Source organism: Mytilus californianus, unplaced genomic scaffold (assembly GCF_021869535.1).
Source record: "Mytilus californianus isolate M0D057914Y unplaced genomic scaffold, xbMytCali1.0.p SCAF_39, whole genome shotgun sequence".
In the NCBI taxonomy this organism is placed as follows: Eukaryota; Metazoa; Mollusca; class Bivalvia; order Mytilida; family Mytilidae; genus Mytilus; species Mytilus californianus.
Window position 1 is genome coordinate 291,899 of NW_026262689.1, and position 24,901 is coordinate 316,799.

Below are 24,901 nucleotides of genomic sequence, written 5' to 3' on the forward strand. Positions count from 1 at the left end.
ATAACACGCTACGCGGGTTATTCAGTGTGCACCACATTTTTGATGTTATTTCTTCATAGACAGAAAAAATATTACAGTCATTCCTTAAGTACTACTGATGATAAAGTACTGATCGAAGAGCGCATACAAAACTGTCATTGAACATAGGAAAAAATGGACCAAAACTGGCGTCACATAACAAATGATGCATAATAAAGCGGTCATAACTTCGTTATTTATAATCCGATATACAAAAAAGCAAAAATCTCTAAGAATGGCAATATCCAAAAAGTAAAATAACAAAAATACAGACATCGAGGAAAATTAAAACTATAGCTGTAAGAAATGTGTATATTGGCCTGGTTAAAGGAAAACATTAAACCATTGTGACAGATCTAAACACTTGGTGAACCTTTTGTTATGTATAACGCTAGAATACATACTTGCGATAAACCGTATGACTATGTTGTATGTGATAAAAAGGGAAGGATCCAGGATTTTTGGTGCACATATTTTAATTTTGGCCGAGCGGAGCGATCCGAAAATTTGTTAGAGGTAAAATTATCGAAATATTCTTCTAGAGAGGGTGCAATGTAGATACCTTGCCAAGCAAAGCGTGTCGAGAAATAATTTGTGGCTAAATTAGCGAGAAAGTAAAGTTTCAAGCTAAAAACCGCCTAAATCCACCCCTGACAACAATCTACAAAAACCATAATTAACAAAAAAAATGTGAGCTTATATTCATTGAGACTACCCCCAAAATATTTACCAGAAAACGGGACTGAAGACAAGTAGAATACAGACAGACCTCAATCCGGAGTACACAAGCTGACCCTCCATCTAAAGACCAAGCTAATGTTTATGTCAATTGTTGTTTGGAAAACTGGTATTTGATTTTGCAAACGAAAATTTCTACTTTTACCAGCGATTTTTAATTGTCTTTTCATAATAATTGTTTTTCGATTTTTGATTTTCGGATGTCGTGCCAGACTTTATATATACTCTTCTCGACGCAAACCACTAAAGTCAGAATGAGATGCTTTTACAAAGTTAATGTTTATTTTCTTGTGATCCCATGTAAAGTGGTAGTACGGGTCGGGGGTCTTGACCGTTTATGCATTCTTTGGCAAAACTTTTAGGTTGTAAGTGAGAAATATATCTAGACACAGAGATATTTGATAATGATACTTGAACAAGTATTTCAATTATTTTGTTAACCTGGATTGTTTTCATGGCCGTGCCATGATGAAATAACCAAACCAACCGCGGGTAGGGCACATTCACCTACTTCGTTGGAAAGTGAGTTAAGGATGTTTTGGAACTTCGATTATCAAAGAGATTGCTTATAAAATCCGAAACTACAATGTAAAAATTGTTTTGACTTTAACTGCTATTTGTCATCAAACGTTTGACACCTTCCTTTGAAGGGTATAATATTTGTAGAACTTAAATAAACCGTAGGTCAGTTAATTAGTAATCACGTTGGTTCTGTTAAACTTACTGTTTTACATACTTTGAATGGTAAACGGATGGAACTGGACGTCATTAATTTTGTTCGTCTCTTCGGATACTTTAATAAGCTGAGGACAACACATGCTTTGCAAATTTTAGGGTGGGGCGCCACGCCCCCGCTTGTATCCGACCCTGGTTAAGCATGTTAAGGGTGTAGGGGGCTTGATACTCTAGAAAGTCACATTAGAAAACATACTGTCGATAAACCTTATTGACTGTGGTGTATGTGGTTAAGTATAGGCTTGCTACCCTACAGAGTCACATACGAACACACACTGGCGATAAAACTTATTGATTGTGGTGTATGTGGTTAAGGGTATAGGCTTGATACCCTACAGAGTCACATAAGAACACATACTGGCAATAAACCTTATTGACTTTTGTGTATGTGGTAAAGAGTATAGGCTTGATACTCTACATAGTCCCATAAGAACACATACTGGCGATAAACCTTATTGACTGTGGTGTATGTGATAAAGGGTATAGGCTAGACACTCTATATAGTTCCATAAGAACACATACTGGCGATAATCTTATTGACTGTGGTGTATGTGGTAAAGGGTATAGGCTAGACACTCTATATAGTTCCATAAGAACACATACTGGCGATAATCTTATTCACGGTGATGTATGTGGTAAAGGGTATAGGCTTGATACTCTACATAGTCACACGAGAACATATACTGGTGGTAACGTGGAAAATAGTGAAGTCATCATGGAAGTTTACAGAGACAGTAACACACAATAACACACACTTTGACGCAGGAGATAACCTCACGACTGAGTTGTATGTGACAAATGGTAGTTTACAGAGACACGCAAAATAACACAAACTGTGACACAGGTTCTGTAATAGATACAAGAGAACTCATACCTGTGAAAAACCTTACAAAAGTGAAGTATGTGGTTTAGGGCTTAGTGACAAAGATAGCTTTCGTAGACACATGAGAGGTCATACGAGTGATAAACTTTACAAATGCAAGTTTGTGGTAAAGAGTTTGGCAACATCAGTTCTTGTCTTATACACATGAGAATTATAATTGACGATCATGGTAAACCTTATGCATGTGTTGTACATGTATGTCAGTGGTAACGGGTTTAGTTCAAGTCAGAATTTATTCACACACTTCTTGTGTTAAGTGACTGCATATCTTGCAAAAGACACACGAAAACCCTTCTTTTGAGAAACCTTACAAATGTGTTGTATGTGGTAAAGAGTTTGGTGATAAAAGTAGCGTCCGTAAACACATGAGATCTAAAAGATGTACTCCTAATACACATGATAATCTTTACAAATCCATAGACACATGAGAGTTCATACTCGTGATACACATGTTCATATTTACAAATGTAATATTTGTGGAAAACAGGTAATAAACAGTTTTTGTCTTAGAACTCATATACTGGTTAACAACTTTACAAATGTAATGTATGTGGTAAATGGTATGTTGAAATATTTATCCCTGTTCAAGTTTAACTGTAAATTTTACTCCTCCGGAGAAAAAATTACCCACCCTGAATTTTCCAATAAGTATTGTAATATTTTATTTTCAGCTGTATGATTCTTAAAACTTGTTTGTATCGCAATATAAATGATGTTTGTGACAAATATTTGTTTATGTGAATGATACAGAAACTCAAAAGCAAAACAACAAAAAAAAAAACAACATCGAAGACAACTAAATTAGTGTTTTGTTCATTTCCTCAGACACCTGTTAAGTTTTACTGTTTTCTTTTATAGTCCGTTTGAGATCTATAAATCTTCAGAAAATAATTCTTAAAAAATCATTTTTGCAAATAATCATTTTTTTTTTCTTGATGTATGTTAATGTATGATATATACGAACTCTGACTATGAATATTATAATTTGGGGTCAATAATCAAAAAAGTTACCCATAAGGTCTCTATGTTACTTACTTTTTTTTATATATATATAAAATACTTGATGGAGTAAGTATGAATAGTGTAACAGCCTTCCATTCAAAACAAAAACATTTGACATGTGTTTTAAACCTGTTTTATTGTACCATGTGACTTAACTCATTTAAATATCAAAGGACACTACATGTCATGAAAAATGACCATCATCTAAGTTTTTTTATAACTGGTTTTATATGATTTTATACATAAACTTGCATGTATCTACAAAGATGTTATTTGTGGGAAAAAAATATTATAATCAGATGTTTTATTTTGTTTTTATTCCTCACCAAATCTTAATTTTTGTTACCTTAATTTGATTATATATTTATATATATCTTATAAAAGAATATAAGGAAGCTTTTCATGCTTAAAACATGATGACAGTATTAACAAAATGGAGAGCCTCTAAAAAGTTTCACCAGTACATGTAAGTATTTATAGAATACATTTGATATACACTATTCATACTTACTCCATCAACACTGTGTATCATCGCCACCGGAAATTGGGTACTAACGAAGCGGAGAGAAATGGAAAAAAAAAGTAAACAAGGTAGGAATTCATCCAATTTAAAGCATTTCTACTGATTTGACGAGGGTATCGCTTAAGAAATGATTTTCTGATATATAATTCTTTAAATTATTAGGTCGATAAGTACAAAATTAAGACAATAGTTTGTGTCATACTCCAAAGCTTGCCACTTAGTACCTAAAAATTTCGAGGTCGATTGTCCTCTGTCGCCCCATTGGCAAGATATTCAACTGTTTTTCATTATTTTTCCAGACAAGTTTTTAGATTATGATAGTGTGACATCCTATTGACTGAAATCTGTTGTCATAAAGATGTTTTTTAAAGAATATGGACCAAAACATTGTTTGTTTATTGTACGGCGAATTGCAGGACGTTGTACGGCGAATTGCAAAATAACAACTTTTGTCTGTACGGCGTCTTGCAATATATTGTAATTTAAAGATGAAATTAATCACTGTTTAGGTAATATCAAGTGACGAAATTTTGGCTGTATCAAAGCTTTACCGGCTTACAAATATACAAAATAAACTACTTATCAAATATTATAAAATATATGCCGTTAATTTCGTTCAGAAGTCGTCGTTGCGTACCTCTATTTGACTTTGTGTTTTTAAAGACAAAAAGTTTTTTTTTCAACCATATTATCCAAAATACATTCATATATCGTTATAATACTAACGACTGTTGTCTTATTTGTTGTCAGGGTGAAATTTTAATTGTAAGTTCAATAAAAAAAAACGACCATTCAACTTTTGTTGGTGCTGTTTTTTTTTTTTTTTAATATAAACAGTGGAGATGTTGTATGATTGCAAATAAGATAACTATCCACCAGGGTCAAATAAGGTGTATGTAAGCAATTATATGCTTTCGTTTGGCCTTCAACAACGAAAAATCGTACCTTACAGTCGGCTATAAAAAGCCCCGCCCGTTGCCATGAAAATTGTGGAAGGATTCAACAAGAAAACTAACGGCCTAACTCATAACAAAACAATTTACGAAAAATAACAAATATGATAGAGATGAACCAACGACAACCACCAAACTACAGGCTCGTGGCTTCGGACAGACACATAAAGAATGTGCTGGGTTAAATAGATATAGGGAGGTGTGGTATGAGTGCCAATGAGACAAATCTCCATCCAAGTCACAATTTATAAAAGTAAACCATTATAGGTCAAGGTAAGGTCTTCAACATTGTTTATTGTTTATTTTTTAAATTTCTGAAATGAACAATTTGTTAAAAGAAAAGTGAAGAAAATACTTTGTTTTCATTGAAAATTAGGAGAAATAAATCATGAATTGTGTTTCGAATTAATTTTCTTGTTTCTTATTTGAAATAAGATTGTATTTTTTTTTAGTTTAAGTAAATTCAATCAATCTTTTTACTTACAGGGAAAAAATAATAAAAGACTGTTGCTGAGGCTGTTTGGCCTAAACTTAAATGAGTAGATGGAGGGGTAGTGAAAAGGAGTGCATTCGTCCGAATTTTCATTGTTACAGTAGTACATTTTCATGATTACTATGTATAATATTTCTCAGTAAATTTTAATGTGATATTGTGCCAATTAAAATTATATAATTAATACAAGTAAGACTTGCATTTGCCTTAAAAGATATAGCAGTACGTGATTATTTGTTTTCAAACACACCTTCTCTGTTTTGAAACTTATAAAGGTATGGATCTCGGCCTATCTGTTTGGTTGAATATAAATGTGAATTCATAGAGTTTAAAAATCAACAGTAAGCCCTATTTTTGTGTGTGTGTAAATAATCTAATCTTTAGATAGTTGCTAAAATTAAAATCATTTTTCTTAATGAGAAGAAAAAAGTGCAACTTAAGCACGCCTGAATGTAAAAAGGTGTACCCGACTTATTCGTTCACGATAAGAATTTACCGATTTCGGTATTTTAACAAAACTGTTTACGAGGGCAAATAAATAAATGAACGCTATCAAATCAACATTTAAATTTACGTGGATTTTTCCAAAAGAATTTATGAGTATGCAAGTCGAAGATGCTAGCTTTTGTGAATTGTATTAATAAGTATATATATAATATTAAGATGAAAACAAAAAAAAAAAACTTCATACAAGGTCATCTTTATTCTCAAGTAGAAAGTTTATATAAATAGTTTATGCCGTAGCCACAGCCGGATTTGTATCCCTTGTATCGGATTCTTCTTTCATTCTTTCCAAAAATGATTAATCTAAGGTTAATATTTTTTTTAAATTTAAACAGTGTTAGCCACCGAGCTTGTTCATTTCTTACTACTAGTATATAGAGATGAAGTTTTTTTTTTTAGAAAATTAATGTTCTTTATTCTAATATATTGGCTGTATCTGCCTTTTACAAATAAGACAATAACATTAATTGAAAAAAGGAGACGTGGAATGGTTTTCACTGAGAGGACTTTCAAACAAAGTCCAAATGAAATAGATTTGACCAACTATTGGTTACATTTAACGCTACGTCAGGGCAGAACAACAGGTCAGTAAAACAGTGACATGCCTTTCCGAAAGTTACAACATTTGCCAGCTTTTGTATATGCCGTATTCATATTGTATACATCAGATAAGTAAAAGATGTAATAGGACTGTGTTCAAGCCTTATATTGTGTATACATCTTAAATGGTGTCAAGCGAATTGTATTTTTATCAAATGCATAATTAGATATTTGAACCTAATACTTTATTTTCTTTAAAAAGACGGCAAATAAATATTTTGAAATTAGCAAGTTGCCATACAGTTGAAAACAAGTTGCCATACGGTAAATTTGTCAACATGAGCAAGTTGCCGTACCCTATACTTTATTTTTTATGGTCTATATTCTTTAAAAACGTTCATTTTGACAACAAATTTCAGGAAATATGATGCCACACTATAATAATCTAAAAAAGTGTCTGGAAAAATAATGAAAAACAGTTGAATATCTTGCCAATGGAGCGACAGAGGACGATCGACCTCGAAATTTTCAGGTACTAAGTGGCAAGTTCTTGAGTATAACACAAAATCTTGTCTTAATTTTGTACTTATCGGCCTAATAATTTAAAGAATTATATATCAGAAAATCATTTCTTAAGCGGTACCCTTGTCAAATCAGTAGAAATGCTTTAAATTGAATGAATTCTTACCTTGTTTACTTTTTTTTTCCATTTCTCTCCGCTTCGTTAGTACCCAATTTCCGGTGGCGATGATACACAGTGATCAAGTATTTTATATAAAAACAAATAGAAGTAACATAGAGACCTAATGGGTAACTTTTTTGATTATTGGCCTAAAATTATGATATTCACAGTCAGAGTTCGTATATATCATACATTAACATACATCAAGAAAAAAAAAAATGTTTATTTGTAAAAATGAATTTTTAAGAATTATTTTCTGAAGATTTATAGAAGTCAAACGGACTATATATATCATATAGATATCAAAGTATATTATTTTGAGATATAAGGCATTTTTACTCAATGAAAGTACAATTTCACTTCAGGTATTGTATGTCTTGTATACAGGTTTCTTGCATAACAATATATGGCCGACGTATTATTCATATGATACATACTAAAATTAAAAACTTACAAGACTAACAGGGGCCAAATGCTCCGGACTTAGGATAGGTGCAAAAATGCGGTGTTTTTTTTATCAGGAAGAAATACGCCTGAGATCACTTTGTAAAACTCGCACGAAACATTTAATAACAATTTTGATACATACTTTTGTTCAAACTTCTGAGATCAAAGGTTTTAAACAAAACCATAGCTTGTCATTAACTACCCAACGCGTAGCAATATTGGAGGAAATACTTCTAGTGCTTGTGACTTGAGGAGCAGGATCTGCGGACCCTGATAGAGCTCCTTGAATTCATTCTTAGTTTGTTTTCATGGGCCAGGTCGTGTTAGTCATCATTAAGGGGTACTGTGTAATACAACTTTTTGTGTTTTGGCTGTAGCATTTTCTGATCTTATTCGTCATTAATGTTTTGATTTTCTCTAACTGTAAAACAAACAAAAGTAATTATTCATTGGTGTAAATTTTAATTAGATAAATGTTCCCCTAGACTATCTGGTTTTTTTTTGTGTGCCTGTAAGCCAATCATTTATCAGATTGAATTTCTAAATCATTGATTTTAATTTATATCAAGTTCCTAATGTTCCATCTTGTAAAGTTGTATGAATTAAATGAACAACACGTTTGCAAAATCCTTCCACATTACATTGCATTGACTAAACGATGTTTATCTTGAATGTATAACAATTTTGATATTTTTCCTGTCAACTTCTATCCTACGTATTTGTAGCTTAGCTTAATTTCAGTAAACAAAAAGCTAAATCCGATTGGACATTTAAGCTTTGATTCGAAGAAGGACGGAAAACACTAAATCCTTCTTAAAGAACAATCAAATTATACTGTTATAGGGTTTATTTTCGTCTCGTTCAAAATTTTGCGATTAAACATGACGAACTTTTCTAGGGTCAGTACATGGCTAGATACTACCGTTTAGGTTAACAAGAACACGGATTGAGAAACAAAACTCGATATAGGTTTCAGACTTTGGTTGTCTGTGTTGTGTTATGTATGCTGTTTGTCATTTGATCGGATTTTTTTTGTTTTTAATTTATTGCATAAAACACTTGCTCTTATGACTTCAAAATTTTCATATTGATTTTGATTTTCGTATGGCACTGCACAATAATCCACAACTGACGATCCTTTGGTTGATACGCTTGTAAAATCTTTATGAATACAATTCCGGTCAGGCTAGCATTTGCTAGAAAATCGTTGAAGATTTCCCCAAAACTGTTGACGGTGTAATCTACCACATTACGCTTAGTAAGATTATCTATTCCAGTCAAGGTTGGGCGGTAAATACCACCCCCGGTATTTACCAGTGGTATTTACCGGTACTTACCGCCCTGGTCAATACTCCTCAAGTGGTCAATACAGGCAAATACTGGACAATTGAAATTTTCATGGTTCATCTCTCTCTATCTCTCTAAGTCTTTTATCACTATCACAGACTAAACTCAGACTAAACAGTTTTTTCTTTCAATTTTGCAGTGTTTAATAATAGTTAGCCCGATGAAATTGACAAAAAAGTCATATTCCCGTTATAGGTATATGTACGTGAAAACTAAGAAACTCTCATATTTGCCATTTTGAGACGATATTTAAATTACATATTTTACAGAATTATATCTCGTTTTCAAACATTTCTTTTGGTACATTTTTATTTGATAGTTCAAAGTGATATTAATGAATCTAGAATCAAACGCCTGAATTATAATAAAATATATAAACATCAGGCTATAATTTCAACTTGAAATTATTTTTAATTATGGAATTTGCATAATTTCTTGTGCTGAAAATTTTAATAAATTACATGATTATTCTGTATTATCATGATTATAATGTTTTGAGCGTTGCAAAATACCTCTGTTTGCCCGGAGGAGTAATACAAATGGAAAGAGGGTCTGTTTGACTGGTGGAGTAATACAAATGGAAAGAGGGTCTGTTTGACTGGTGGAGTAATACAAATGGAAAGAGTGTCTGTTTGACTGGAGGAGTAATACAAATGGAAAGAGTGTCTGTTTGACTGGAGGAGTAATACAAATGGAAAGAGTGTCTGTTTGACTGGTGGAGTAATACAAATGGAAAGAGGGTCTGTTTGACTGGTGGAGTAATACAAATGGAAAGAGGGTCTGTTTGACTGGAGAAGTAATACAAATGGAAAGAGGGTATGTTTGACTGGTGGAGTAATACAAATGGAAAGAGGGTCTGTTTGACTGGTGGAGTAATACAAATGGAAAGAGTGTCTGTTTGACTGGAGGAGTAATACAAATGGAAAGAGTGTCTGTTTGACTGGAGGAGTAATACAAATGGAAAGAGGGTCTGTTTGACTGGTGGAGTAATACAAATGGAAAGAGGGTCTGTTTGACTGGTGGAGTAATACAAATGGAAAGAGGGTCTGTTTGACTGGAGAAGTAATACAAATGGAAAGAGGGTCTGTTTGACTGGAGAAGTAATAATATCTTGCACCTACCTACAATTCCTTCAAAAAATTATTGCAATGATTTAATCGTTTACGAGGCCTAGGGGCTGGATGAGGTTCATAAATAGACAATATTGAACAAAAAGAGCAGAAATAAGGACAAACAAAATAAAGAATAGAGAAATATAGGCAAAATGAATAAAGAATATAGAATAATGGACAAAAAAGTGCAGAATAAAGGGACAACAAAACAAATAATAGAGAAATATAGGCAAAATGAATAAAGAATATAGAATAATGGACAAAAGAGTATAGAATAAAGGGACAACAAAACAAATAATAGAGAAATATAGGCAAAATGAATAAAGAATATAGAATAATGGACAAAAAAGTGCAGAATAAAGGGACAACAAAACAAATAATAGAGAAATATAGGCAAAATGAATAAAGAATAGATAATAATGGGGTGATAAAATATAAAGAGTAGGGAATAATGGTAAAAGAAAATAATGAAGAAAGAAATGAAAAAACCCATCCAGACCCTTTTTAACTTGTAGAGAACATAAAAAAATATCTCACCTTTCTTACAGATGCCATCGGATTTGTTGTCTAAATTTTGAACGGACATGGATGCGCATTTATATATACATCCTCGTCAATAAAACGAGATATCCTAATCGGAGGATGATACCCAAATACCAGAGAAACTGGCACTATACTGTAACAACAGCCCATGAAAAGGCCGTGAAATGTCTGTGAAATATCACAGGGCCGTGAAAATCCCGTGAAAATACCCCGTGACTTTTGTAAAAAAAATATTTCTAAAGGCCGCGAAAAATATTTGATGTTAGAAAAAGACCATGAAATTTCAATATCCCGTGAAAAGGCCGTGATAATTTGTCCTTTCATGCTTAATAAAAAATATCACGGCCGTTTCACTGGTTGTTAAAACCAGTGAAAAGGCCGTGATATTTTTTCATGTCAATTTTTTCTTATCCTAATTCAGATTTAAAACATCCCATGTGATTATTGTAATATGGTCTAATTATTTCCACTCACATTTTTCTAAATATCCTATAAACTTTTCATTATAAATATATGTCTGTTTAAATATTATTATATGCAATACTACTGTACAGGACTGACTTTTAAATGCAACCATTCATTGTTATAATTAATGACTTTGTGCCAATAAATATTTTGTATTTAAAGAAAAGTATTTTGCTTCTCGTCTGTTCATTATTATAAACAATGTAAACATTAATTTTAATTGGAACCGAAACATGTAAAAACGAGAACTTCCCGGAATATCAAACCGTATCCGGATTCGTGTTTCTTTTAGAGTAATTGTAACATTTCCGCAAGGTTGAATTGGAAATTTGAAAGACGCCGAAGGTCGATTAATATTTACTTTATAGATGCAAGACGAATGACGGCAAGTTTGAGGTAGGTTAAGTTAATATGAGGAAGGCGCTACCTTGAATGCCAGCTTACCAAGACTATATCCTACATATTGATTGATTGTTGGTTTTCTTAACGTCCAGTGGCAAATATTTCATGCATGTTCAGGACGTAGGTCCTATATATATAGTTTTTGTCTAAAATAAAATAATAAGTTCAGATGGAAAATGTTAAGGGAACGATCATTGAACTTCAAAAGGCAGGATGGAGTATGTTTTTTTTTCTTCAAAAAAATTCTGATTCCCAAATTGATGAAAAAAAAAATATTCTCATCAAGCAGAGGACAAAAAAATATTCTGAATCCAGATTATCCCCATACCTTCTAGTGTTAATTTTTGAACAAGTAATTTTGATTGATAGCGTTGAAGCCCTTTGCGTGAAAAAAAAATAACTTAAACAAAAAACCATACCCCCCGCCCTTTTGAAGCTAAATGGTTGCACCCTTATTGACTATTGTCCATATTGTTTTCTTCTGAAAATAAATTTATTGGTGATTTATCTAAATGACAATGCTTATTAAAATTCATTTTTCTTTCTTTGCATATTTTACAAAATTTAAAACAATAAGACATTTGTTTAATTTCAAAACTATGAATACTGTTATACAATTCATAACTTTATTAAATTAATTTTTTGTTGATTTTCATGAAAAGGTGGAGGATTTGGAATATCTTTTACATCATTATCTAAAAGTTGTAGCTGTTGTTTTTTTTATTTAGTATTGCAAACAACGCTTTCTGTTTGTCATGTTTGTTGAATTATTTTTACTTTCTAAATTAGCTAGATGTTCATATTGTATTAACAGTTTCATGCATCTCATATATATGTGATCAGCAAGAGGATCATTCTGATTGTTCAAAGAAGAGTTTGAAATTACAGTGAGCCTGTTTAGAATAATGTTTTGATCAGGTTTTTCATTTTGATCTAAGCATAAGAAACCATAAATAGGATTGTTATGTTGATAATCTAAAGATTTTGCTATTTTCTAGGATGCTATTTAAAATTTGAGGGGGAGAACACTGCTCAGCAGTATAAATGTATTCCTGATCATCTTCTGTTTGTGGGTTTCTTCATCAATTTCATGTACTAACTCAGAGTCAGTTTTATGTCATTTTTGCATTTTGTTTTATTAGCTTACTTTTCAAGTTTTTATATGACGGCAAAATGAAATTCAGAATGGAAATATGTCAAAAATTTGCTTTCGAGTAATGCAATCATGTCGCTCACAGTTGTCCGAAGACACATTTGGTTTCCGGACAATAACTTTAGTTTAAGTAAATGGATCTCTATGACAATGTATGAAATTGTACCAGAAGGTTCAACTTCAATACACAAAAGGAAGGTTAGAATTGATATTGGGGGTTATCATATGGTACCAACAGTTTAGGAGTCAGTGGTCAAAAACAACATTTTTGGTTTGTTTTTTCCATAATTTTTGGGTTTTTTCTCCAAAAATTTACCATTTTTACATTGATTATTTCTCATTTATATATAAATGCAACAAATACTGATATGGCAGGAGATGCACATGAAACAGGGTGTGTAAATTATTTTATCGGTAATTTGTGCATTTTTCCTTTGATGTGTACTTCTTGATAATGTCGACGTCAGTATCAGTGAACTGGTCATGATAAAGAAAATATATTGGGTCAGTTCGCAATTGACATTCGCGAGTGCACCGCAAAATGATCTTCTTTCCCTTTAATTCACAAAATTGCACATGATTTTTTTCGCAGAAACGCACGAGTTATTTCATGAATGAAACACTTGTCATTGTTTGAAACTTTCAGTAATAAAAAGTTAGTTTAGCCTTTTTGAACGATTCACTGAATGTTTGATAAATTGAAACGGAAAATGTACGATAAACCTGATAAAATTGCGTTATCTGCAGAATTATTGATAGCTTTCCTTACTATTCACAAGGACATATAACTAACATATCGTCCATGCTATTCCGATCTGAGTTTTTATTCATACATAGTCTGGCATGGCTGGTGCTGTTCCAAGTTGTCTTCTTTCTCTGCATGTTTCTTGAGAAGTATTTGTTTGACCTGGTCAGTCACTATAAAGTGTTACAATTCATATTTAGACGCAACACATAAATAGTGACCAAAAAGGTACCGCTTTCACATGTATGACATGAGAGAATCTAGAAAAAAAATTAAATGTACACATAATTTTTCAACATTTTTGTGGGACTATCATATAAAATTAAGGAGATATGTAGTTGGAGACTGCTGCTGAATAGAAATGTTCGGGCTCACCTGATACCTGTTTTCAAATTAATCCATATTAAAGTTTGAAGGGTGCAAAATTAAAATATGTTTGATTTCAACTGACATAAAAATTTTGGTGTTTTTTATATGCTAAATCTACATCTGCGGTTGTATTAGGCTGTGCTTGGCGAAGCATTTTATTGCTTTTTTGTTTGTACTTTATTTTATTTTGGTCATGAAAATTAACTTGTAGTTGTGAAGTTGCTTACATTTTTAAAAGATGATAATTAGATAATTTCGCATGGTGACAACACTAACGTTTTCGTAGATTTACTTTTTACCGGGAATGCTTCATCTGTTGATATATTCTCATTGTGAACGATTTGTGTATATTTAAATATATTAGCAGATGTTGAAAGACATGTATAATGTCAAATCATAACAATACAAATTGTTTAGTCTCAAAGAAAACTTGTAAGATTTCCGCAGTTATTTTTGTTGAATAGGTGCAAATTGGGTACTCTACATGCAATTTGGGAACTGTGACGTTATAGCCAATTATTTATATTGCATCCAAATAATGTGTCGGCAGCTTGAATTTCAAAGGATGTAGCCCACATACTTCCAAGTAACATGCTCTATACCTATCAAAACGAAAATTCATGGTATTATCATGGGTTATCATAACTCCATCATCCCATAAAATCCTATTTTGGACAATATGGGTGCATACAATATAATATGTACCTATAAATGTATCACTCAGACTCAAGTCTCCTTTTACAGCTGTTTTATGATTTAACTTAGAGAGTGAAAAAAACAGTCTCCATCTCCTGGGAATGTTTAAGGTAGATATGTGTCATAATTAATGACAAGATTTGTTGAGAGTTTGTCAATGGTGCTACAGATAGTGAATTTGAATATACTTTTTTTGTTTAAAACTTTTGTTAAGTTTTGAATTTCACCTGCATTTGTCTGTGAGCTACAGGAATAACCGTGATCATATTCAACGGTATAACCAACTTCATTATCACTGTAACTTGGTATGGGAAATTCTGTAGCAGATGAATAATAGTAGTCATGGTCAACCAGAGGTATAGCACCGGATTTTACTACCGGCTACGTTTCTCCCGAAATTTATTGCTTGCAGAGGGTTTTTCTGTGTTCCCATGGCTGGACGGAACTTTTACACTACAAATGTTATCATAAATTATGATATTGTAACTTTTAAATGAAGTACCTGTGGTTATTTAGGAAATTTGTCACTGATAATGGAAAGATGAAGCAGACGATGAAACATGCATGGCGTAAGAATGTTATTTCCGGTTGATCCTGATATTTCCGTGGTACATTAAAATTTAAATAAATTACACAATTTACTAAAATTTCTAAATTCTTGTTTTTGTAAAACAAATAACAATTCATGTCGTATTCAACATCGAATTTATTCCGTTTTGTCCCGTTTTTTCAAGATCGCGATTAAACGAGAATCTGACAGCCATTAAAAATATAAGGGTTAAACTAATGTCCTGACAATGTCCTGACGGATATTCCAATGCTAATTTCGTTTTCATTATTTGAAGAATTGACTTTATATTTGGAGCCAAGCAAGAATACAATATTTATTTAATAAATATAAGGAAAAAAAGAATAAAAATATTTTTAAGAGTTAGATAACTTGACTTGATCAACTTCGAATTTTTTTTTTTTTTTAAATCGTACGAGATTTAACGAGAGTGACGAAACTTTTTAGATTGATCATGTAGAGAGAGTTATCGTTCTTTATTCCAATTCGATGCATCTACCATAAGTGCCAGCTAAAGCTGGCATCTTAATATTTTATTCTTTTATGCATCATATCACCAAAATGTTGCTGACGTTTGTGAGCATTTCCATTGAACTGATTTTCACTGAATTTGCAGAAACCGCGCAAACATGCATGTGATATATTCACTTATATTTGAGTCTGTTGCACTTGATTCCTTTAATCATTTCGGTTAATGTTTTCTATGACTTACCGGATCCTTTAAATACGATTACGGTTTTGTTTTGTGTATGTATTTGGGGAAAAAAGGGGGGGGGTCCTTTTTCCCCACACTGGCCACATAAAAAAAAATGACATTTATGTACAGTACACTACGTAGACATAGACATAGATAATTGGAAATGATTATAATAGCAATAAGTATCTCTGAAATGGAGTTCACTCTGATAATCACAGGCGTAACCCCCTTTGAATGTGTCGGGAGCTATTTAAGTATTTTCTGACTTGGCCGTCAGGACACAGAGTTCAAAAGGGATTAATCAGAGGCGTAACTCGGAAAGTATTAAATATTTGTCCGGCAAAATGTCCTTTCTAGAAGGGTTTGTGCCATATCATAAGAATAATTGGTATGGCAATGAGGTGTTTAAAAAATATTTGGTATGGCGAATGTGCCTGCAGTAAAAGTTGCTACGCCCCTGGCCCCCTGTAAAATAAATAGCTGTGACTCATTACGGCCACTTAGTCTAGACAAGTTTGGCTTTAGCCATACATATTATTACTTCAAAGAAACATTTAAATTTAATAGTCTGTCTTAAAAGTGTCTTTAGTCTTTAAAAAAAATCTAAAAAAAATAATATAAGTTGACAATACAGAACTTCGTTAACTAATGATGCCATATATATTGGATAGGGGGCAGATTTTCTGGAAAATGGTATGAAAATATGGGAAAACCTATGCATGTTTCCAAGTGGCTGTTCTGTTTCAATGATGTTTTTTAGTATTTTTTCATACCATTTTCACCCCCAGTATGAAAATCTGCCCCCTATTCAATATGGTGTCATTAACCGTGAAGTCCTGTATTGCATGGAATAATATTGTAGCTGTTTTAAGTACATGTATGTACATAAATGCCAAAAATTAATTTGAATATGTAAATAGTTTTTTTATATACATGTACATGTATAATATATGTAATGTTTCTTTATTTATTCTAGGAATGAAGAGCAAAAGGATATAGCAGTCTTTATATATTATAAAATAGTTCAGGAATCCAGTTGGAAAGAAGAGCTTTTCAGTTAAAAGTATTTCCTGGGAATTAACAGGAACTTCTATAAATGTTTTTTTCTGGAATAGTTATTCAAAAGGGCAGTGAAGTGAAGGATTACATTAGACAAATATTGCGGAAGTGGTAAAATCAGACCCAAGAGATGTACAAAATTTCTACAATACATGTTACAGCTGACTTTAGCTACTTAATCACATTGACATTAAATATGTGTGCTTTTATGTTTTCTTTACATAATTACTACAGTTCTATTTAAAATTAATATTTTTATTCTTTGTCACAATTATTATTAAAAAAAATACAGCATTTTAATATGGTTTTTCTTAGTCTCACTTGCATTGTACTTAAATAAGTTGTCTGTAGATGTTTACACTAGGTTTTCAGGCATTTCACTTCACTTGATTGAAACAGCATTTTAATTTTTTGTAAAATTATGGCCTGAAAAATACATTTAACATTTTACAGGAGTTTTCACAATCAGTGAATGGCTGTTTATCACAGTAGTACATGTACATTTCACGGTCTTTTCACAATGGGCACATAATTTATCACGACTTTTTCACGGTGTACATTTTTGTTTTTCACAGGGTTTCTACGGTCTCTTTACCCAAGTTTTCAGTTGGCACCTTTTCACGGCCTTTTCACGACAAATAAAGGCATAAACTGTACTATATCTACATTTCACGGTCTTTTCACAATGGGCACATAATGCATTATCACGACTTTTTCACGGTGTACATTTTTTTTTCACATGGTTTCTACGGTCTTTTCACCCAACTTTTCAGGTGGCACCTGTTCACTGCCTTTCCACAAACTTTTCACAATCATTCCACGGCATTGTCACGGATAAGTTTCACGGCCCACCGTAAATTAACCGTGACAAACACTGTAAAAATCACCAGCATTTTTACGGACATTTTCACGGCCAATCTACGGGGCATTGTTCCAGTAGTGTGGGTCCATTTATCTTAGCTCGAGCGACCCTCGGGGGTTAATAGAAAAGAAATCAATCGCACACATGTTTCCAACTTTTAAGAAGTTAAGTTCATAAAAATAATAGATTCAGAGGCGAATTAAGAAGGCCCAGGGGCCATGTCTCCTTATAAGGGCTACATGTATGGTTTATTATAAACGCTTTACCTTTTCCACTCCTAACGTTGCTAGCTTGCCCCCCCTACTTTTCAAAATCCTGGACCCGCATCTGAGATTTCATACATTTTTTATATAACCCGGACACTAAAAGGTAGAGATATCTAGACATGATCACATACTGTAAGGGTCTGGATGGAAGTCTTCATTTTATATTCTTGCCGTTTTTGTTTGAATTCCCTAACGTTTGTGCACTTTATTCCCCATTCTTTATATTCTAGCGCCCTTTTATTTTCTATTTTTTTTTATCCTCTATAAGGTAACCCCCCATACAGACCCTCAGATTGGATGTAAAAAAACGATAATAGGCCTACAATATTCATACGACATAATGTTGAATCCACTCTCCTCGGTGACCATAACTTGTTTTATTAATTGGAGCAGCATACCGCATAACTAACGGGCATGCAAGACATAAAACTAATTTATCCAAGTTAGCCATACCATCTATATTTAAATAGATATTTAAAAAAAAAAAGAATTCAAGTTTTCATTTTGTGTACATTTGAATAAGAAATGATCTTCGTCATCTATTTTACACCGTGTAAAACGCTACATACGGAGTGTTGGATATGCTTGACAGGGATGCCGGTTTTGAAGCTGAGAAAAAGTTATCAATGTATGTAAAAGTATACTAAGAATTGATAGCAGCTAATAAAGTATTGCACGGAAGGAACCGAACCATAGCAACACATGCATACGTTTCCCGTGCTCAGTTTTCTCAAACACTCCGTGCTTCAGATTTTGATACTTCATATTCAAGTTTCAGGATTTAAAACTACCCCCCGTATAATTTATAAGGAAATGATTTCATTTCAGAAAATTTTACCAAATGCCAACTTCTCAGTAAAAATATATAAGTTATGAAGGTATATTTTTCATCGAACTGTATTGCATCAATCGATGTCAAATTTTGCGTACCTTTTTTAGAGAAAGATTTCTAAATGAGAGATGTGGAATTTACCTGCAGTGATCTATATTATATTACCTGAATATTTTAAAACTTTTTTCTAATTAACATCCATCCAAGGTAAAATTTGCTTTGGTGTATGGTATTTTTCTTGAAATACCATCAATTTGGTTTCATTCTTATCTTTTGACAGCTGCCATTTTTACAATAGTTACATGTACTCAGATTCTCTAAAGACTTCTGTAACTCTTCAGTACTTTATGACAACAAAAGCAACATTCGTCACAACTCAGCCGATTCCGTACCTTCATCTAACTAGAAGGAGAGTAGCGGATTCACCCGCGGATTGTCGATTGCAAAAGCAAATCAACTGCAAACATAAGACAATTGGAAGACCTCTTTTAAGTATGACTGGTTTACAGTCCTTGTCAAAAATTTCCGAAAGGTCATTTATATATATTGACCACACTGGTTTGTGTCCACACTTGCATACATATTAAAAAGATAAAGAGTTACCTCTCTTGCAATGTTTTAGCTTATCTTTGAGGTAATATGCAAATGAGAAGCTGTCATTTTATTTTTAAATGTTACTAATAATTTTGCTGATTCAGATGTATAAAATTTAGTGATTATTGTTCTATTTTAAGATTGTTTGCATGTATTTAAATGTTTTCCTATGGTTATGAAATAACATTGGGAAATAAGTAGGCAAAGTCTGTAAATGTTATTTAGATTTGAGGGTTTATTAACAGAATTTATAAACAGGTTAGTCATTATTTCATGAATACGCTAAAGCCTGAATATTACTTTGAAGTTCGAATAGAGTTGTACTTTTTCGTCGAACAAACATTTGTCATTTCTCGTCAATCGTCCATTTTTTAAATTCTGAGTTTTAACTTATTCAGTACAAAAGTTGTAACGGAACATTTGTTTTAAAGTTGTTTTTATTTTATTCAAAGGATTTTTGGATTTTTAGATAAAACCATTTAGGCATAATGTCATAATTGAGAAAAAAAAAGAAATGTTTTATTGATACAATTGAATGTTGGTATGAGAAGGCATTTCTAGAGATTGTAATATCAATTGCACAATTAATATTAATTGTAACAGTAATTCTAATTTTGCAGGGGAAAATTGTGTATACATATGGTTTGAAATGTACTGTTTATTATAAGATATAAGTGCAAGTTTAATAGATTTGTTTTGCCCCTGCCGCAGCGGAAGTTCTAAGTGTCACCCTTGTCGTCTGTACGCCCGTTCGTCCGTACGTACGTAAATCTGCTCGTCTATACGTCCGTATGAACGTACCGAAATTGGTTTCAGTTTTCTAACATTAGTTTACCTCAACCAAATGTTATATATCTTTTGTACAACGCTTTTCACCCCAAACTCAGATCAAGTTGGAATTTAATTTGGTGGCGTCATTTTTATCGTTCTTGATTTATGTCCCTTCATAACGTTATATGCCGGCAGGGCCATCATCTGTGTCCCGTGGAAGGTTGAGATTGATTTTTAGGGTTATGACCCAAAACTTTTAGGAAAAAGGGGCCAAAAACATTTATACTTTGTGTCAATAGTTTATTTCTTGACCAATTTCAATGGGGTCTAATTCAAAGTTTTGAATTCTTGGGGTTCTTTAATGTGCTGATTCTATCCGTGTATTTAGATTTTGAATTATGAGCCCTGTTTTAAAATTTGTTTACATTGAGGTCCAAAATAAAACTATTTTTGTTTATTAGTCCCCTACCGACGAAGTCTGTCTGTTTTCCAATATTATTTTTCTTTGTCACCGTTTGAAGATATTGATTTGATTTGGTGTTTTGTTTTATCATGACAAGTTACAGAGCAAGTTTGAATTTTACTCCGGTCTGATAATTCTGTGCAGAGTTATGGTCCTCGCAATACGAAAATTCACTCAAACAATAATTTTTCATCACTTTTTTTTTCATCATGCTTGAAGATATTGACTTGGTATTTGTTAAATAATTTACACCATAACAGTTTATCAAGTTATGGTTCAAATTAGCATTTTGTTCTAGTACTATGAATTTTTAACCGGTAGGGGACTAAGTATTGTCATGCAATACTCTGTGATGCAATACTCTCAGAATGTTTGTTTCATCAAAATTTAAATTATTGGCCTTTATGCACTTTAACGGTTCCTAAAATCTGTCGATACCTTTATTTTGGCATTGCACAAAGTAATTTTTTTTCTCTGACTGTTAAGGACGTCTTTACACTAAATTCATTGGATGTTTGATGTGTACTGATTGATATTTTAATCTTAGATACATGATTTTTTTTATTAGTTGTTATTGTCTTTGAACTAGCTGTCAGTAACTGCGAGTACTCTCAGATCTGTACTTAGTGTCCTTTTTATTGTTATGGACGAGGAATGGATAAATACCCTGCCATGTCCTGTCTGTGTTTATGTTTGATGTTTTTCTGCTTTGTATCGATCTGATGAGTTAAACCATTTTCAACTGATTTTTATAGTTTGTTCTTATGTTGTGCTGTTACACCACTGTCCCTGGTTAGGGGAGGGTTGAGCGCTCACACACTTGTTTAACCCCGCCAAATTCTTTATGTTCCTGCTCCAAGTCAGGAGCCTTTAGTTCAGTGGTTGTCGTTGGTTCATGTCTGTCATATTTGTTTTTCGTTAATTGTTTTGTTATAAATTAGGCCGTTAGTTTTCTCAACTGAATTGTTTCATATTTTTCATGTCGGGGCCTTTTATAGCCGACTATACAGTATGGGTTTTTCTCATTTTTGAAGGCCGAACGGTTGCCTATAATTACTGACATCCACTTTATTTGAACTTTGGTGGATAGTTGTCTCATTGGCAATCATACCTCATCTCCTTATTTTTATACGAGTTAATTGATTGGTAAACTTAACAAAACAGGGGATCAACAAAATACACATAGTTGCCACAATCTGACCTTTAACGATGGGCCAAAACCTTTGCACCTAGTTATCACAATTAGCCAAAATGTAATGATAAATCTCCGAGATCTTAAACAAATGCATTAACCCAACAAATAACAGATGCAGGTTTACAATAAAATTAAAACTGCGATTTTGGTCACTTTGCTTATTGCCAAAAAACAACTTCACTAAACATGCAATACGATGTACTAGGGACGATTTGAAACACAACACAGCATGTGATAGATGGAATTATTTCATCTTATAAAAAACTTATGTAATTTAAATTTCACCTTGAACGGTCTCTTTCCAAATAACTGCAGAATTTTCCTCGGACTTTAACTTTCGATTGCCAATTACAAGTTTTAATTCGACCTTTAACCTCTACTACAACTTGATCCTAAAATAGAATAGCATCCACACACTTATCTGCATCTGACATGCTTAATGGACTAGGTTGAATTGTAATTACAGAATACAATCACGTTGCGTAATTCTTACTCAAGCTCTTTTCCTATACAAGACAGATCCATGTTCTACATATCATTCGAAAGGAAATAAACCAAAGAAATCGATTACATAGATGATTTTGTGCTTTGTATATTATGTAAAGAAAACCTTTGCTCATTTCGATGCCTATAACGTCATTTTAAGGGTGTCCCGCTGTTACAATTTTGTTTTGAGCACGTCATTGAAATCCCAGTGCGGATTAATTAGTAGGTTAAATGTGATAAAATTTTACAACTGTATTGTATACCTTTAACGAAAAAGGGGGTCATAGACCTTTTTTACTGTGAGTGAAAGAGGATCGTCAGAAGCGTTTAGATTAGGAAGAGAAAAAATGTCCCACTGAGCTGCTCAACCCTTATAAAATCTTTCTGCTTTTTTATTATAAGATATAACAGATGTAAGTGGCTTTTATTAATATCAGAAAAATTATACATGTCCTAAAGAAGCTATCTGAAGTCATCATTATGTAACTGCGGTCTTACTTTCATAACATCGTCAGTTTTCCCGTGTCCAATAAAATGTCCCGATGGACAAAATAACACAAAGAATAATTCGGAGGCTGTTTATTAAACGAAATTCTACTTGATCTTCAATTTTTAACACCTTTTAACTGATATGAATGGAAAATACATTTAATTTCCTCTAAAATGATATGATATGTACTTTTGTTTGAGCTGCAGGTAGAAAATACGAAACGATCTAAGATGTCCAATGACATGTCCCCATAACTGTAATTTGACGTTCACGTTATGATAATGCTAAACTGTACATGACTTTTTTTGCATATTTGGCATAAAATAATTTCATTAGTTGGTCTGATCAATATAAAATAAAGTTCTCGTTTAATATGCATTAAAATATAGATCTGCATTGTATCAATGATTTAAGATGTCTAAATATTTAACTCGGATACTTCATAAAGACAAGGCTCCGGGCCATAAAAGTGAGACAAGATTACATATGATCACAGTCTCACTTTTAGCAAAGCAACATACAGTGAAAATGAAAATGCGATCAAAAGTGAGCTCATCTTATTTAACCATATTATAAACGATTCAAAATCAAGCTATACACCCTATCCTTAATTCCTAGCGTTGTTATTAAAATAATTTCTCAAAAGTACTCGTTAGTCATAAACGTTTCGGTATAACGTGCAATCATTTTTTGTCGCAGCGACTCATTTAACAAAAAAAAAATACGAGAGAAATGCTCGAGTATGTCATGAACATTTCAGTATAGCTTACGATCATGTTTTTGTGTACTGTGGGTAGAACAATGTCTAGTCATCTACCTAGCAACATGTGTATGAAACAGAAGATTAATACTTCTAGAAGTAATGTGAGGCAGAATGGAGTTTATTGACTCGAATCTCCAACAGAATTGTCTGATACATAGCCATGCGATGCGACGATCGACTATTAAAATTGTAAATGGAACTTTTCTATTACATTAATTTGAGAGAGAAAGAGATAAAGAAAAATTCAAATGCACTCAGTGTTAGGGTTATAGTTGTCCGACAAATATGATGGATTGCACACAAACATGTAGCAGGTTCCACTGTATATATTTACAGACACTCCAAACCCTTTCGAAAAAAAAGTCCCCATGCACTGGACCCAACATCTTCCAAAATTTCTTTCTTTCCATTTTTTTGAAAGCGTATTTTTTGCGGGAAGTTTAATATTCTTTGCATGAATAACCAATTTATAAAAAAGAGGCAGAGAGAATTTCAAATACTAATAAATATACACTGAATACGCTGTATATATGTAGGACTCTAAAGTGCGATGGTACTCTAAAGTGCGATGGTCACGCTAAAGTCCGATGGTCTACGCTAAAGTGCGATGGTGTCAGACGCTAAAGTGCGATGGTTGTTTGTTTTTAAGTGCGATCAGATAACACGCTAAAGTGTGATGGTATGACACGCTAAATACGATGGTGTAACGGGAATGTGGTTCAGGCAATGGTTTTTGTTTGTTGCTGAGTTCCTATTACTTTTTCGTGAATTGTTTTATTTATACATCAAGCCGTAGTCTTTCTCTTTTGAATTGTTTTACACTGGTCACTGTTTAACCCTATATAGCTTGTTATGTTGTAGTTGTATGGGCCAAGGATTTACGTTGAAGGCCGTATGATGACTAGTTGTATACATGAACGACATTTGGGGTTGAATGGATAGTTCATACTACATCTTCTTATTTTTATTATAAAGTACAATAGTTGTCCAAAAAATGTAATGGTTACATTGCAGTAGTTAGTTTATCCGGAATTTAGTGGTAGTCGTTTGTTTGTATATTTCATATTTGATGTTCGTTTATTCTTTTGTATTTAAATCATGTTGCTATTTTTATACGACCGCAAAAAAATTTTTGTGGTCGTATATTGGTATGACGTTGGCGTCGTCGTCGTCGTCGTCGTCCGGCGTCGTCTGGCGTCGTCCGAAGACACATTGGTTTTCGCACTCTAACTTTAGTTTAAGTGAATGGATCTTTATGAAATTTTACCACAAGGTTCAATACCACAAAAGGAAGGTTGGGATTGATTTTGGGGGTTATGGTAATAACAGTAAAGGAATTAGGGGCCAAAAAGGGGCCAAAAATAAGCATTTTTGTAACTTCCAGACATAACTTGTGTGTTAGTGTATGGATCTCTCTGACATTGTACCACAAGGTTCCATATCACTAAAGGAATGCTGGGATTGATTTTGGGGGTAATTGCCTCCAAATTTTAGGAATTAGGGGC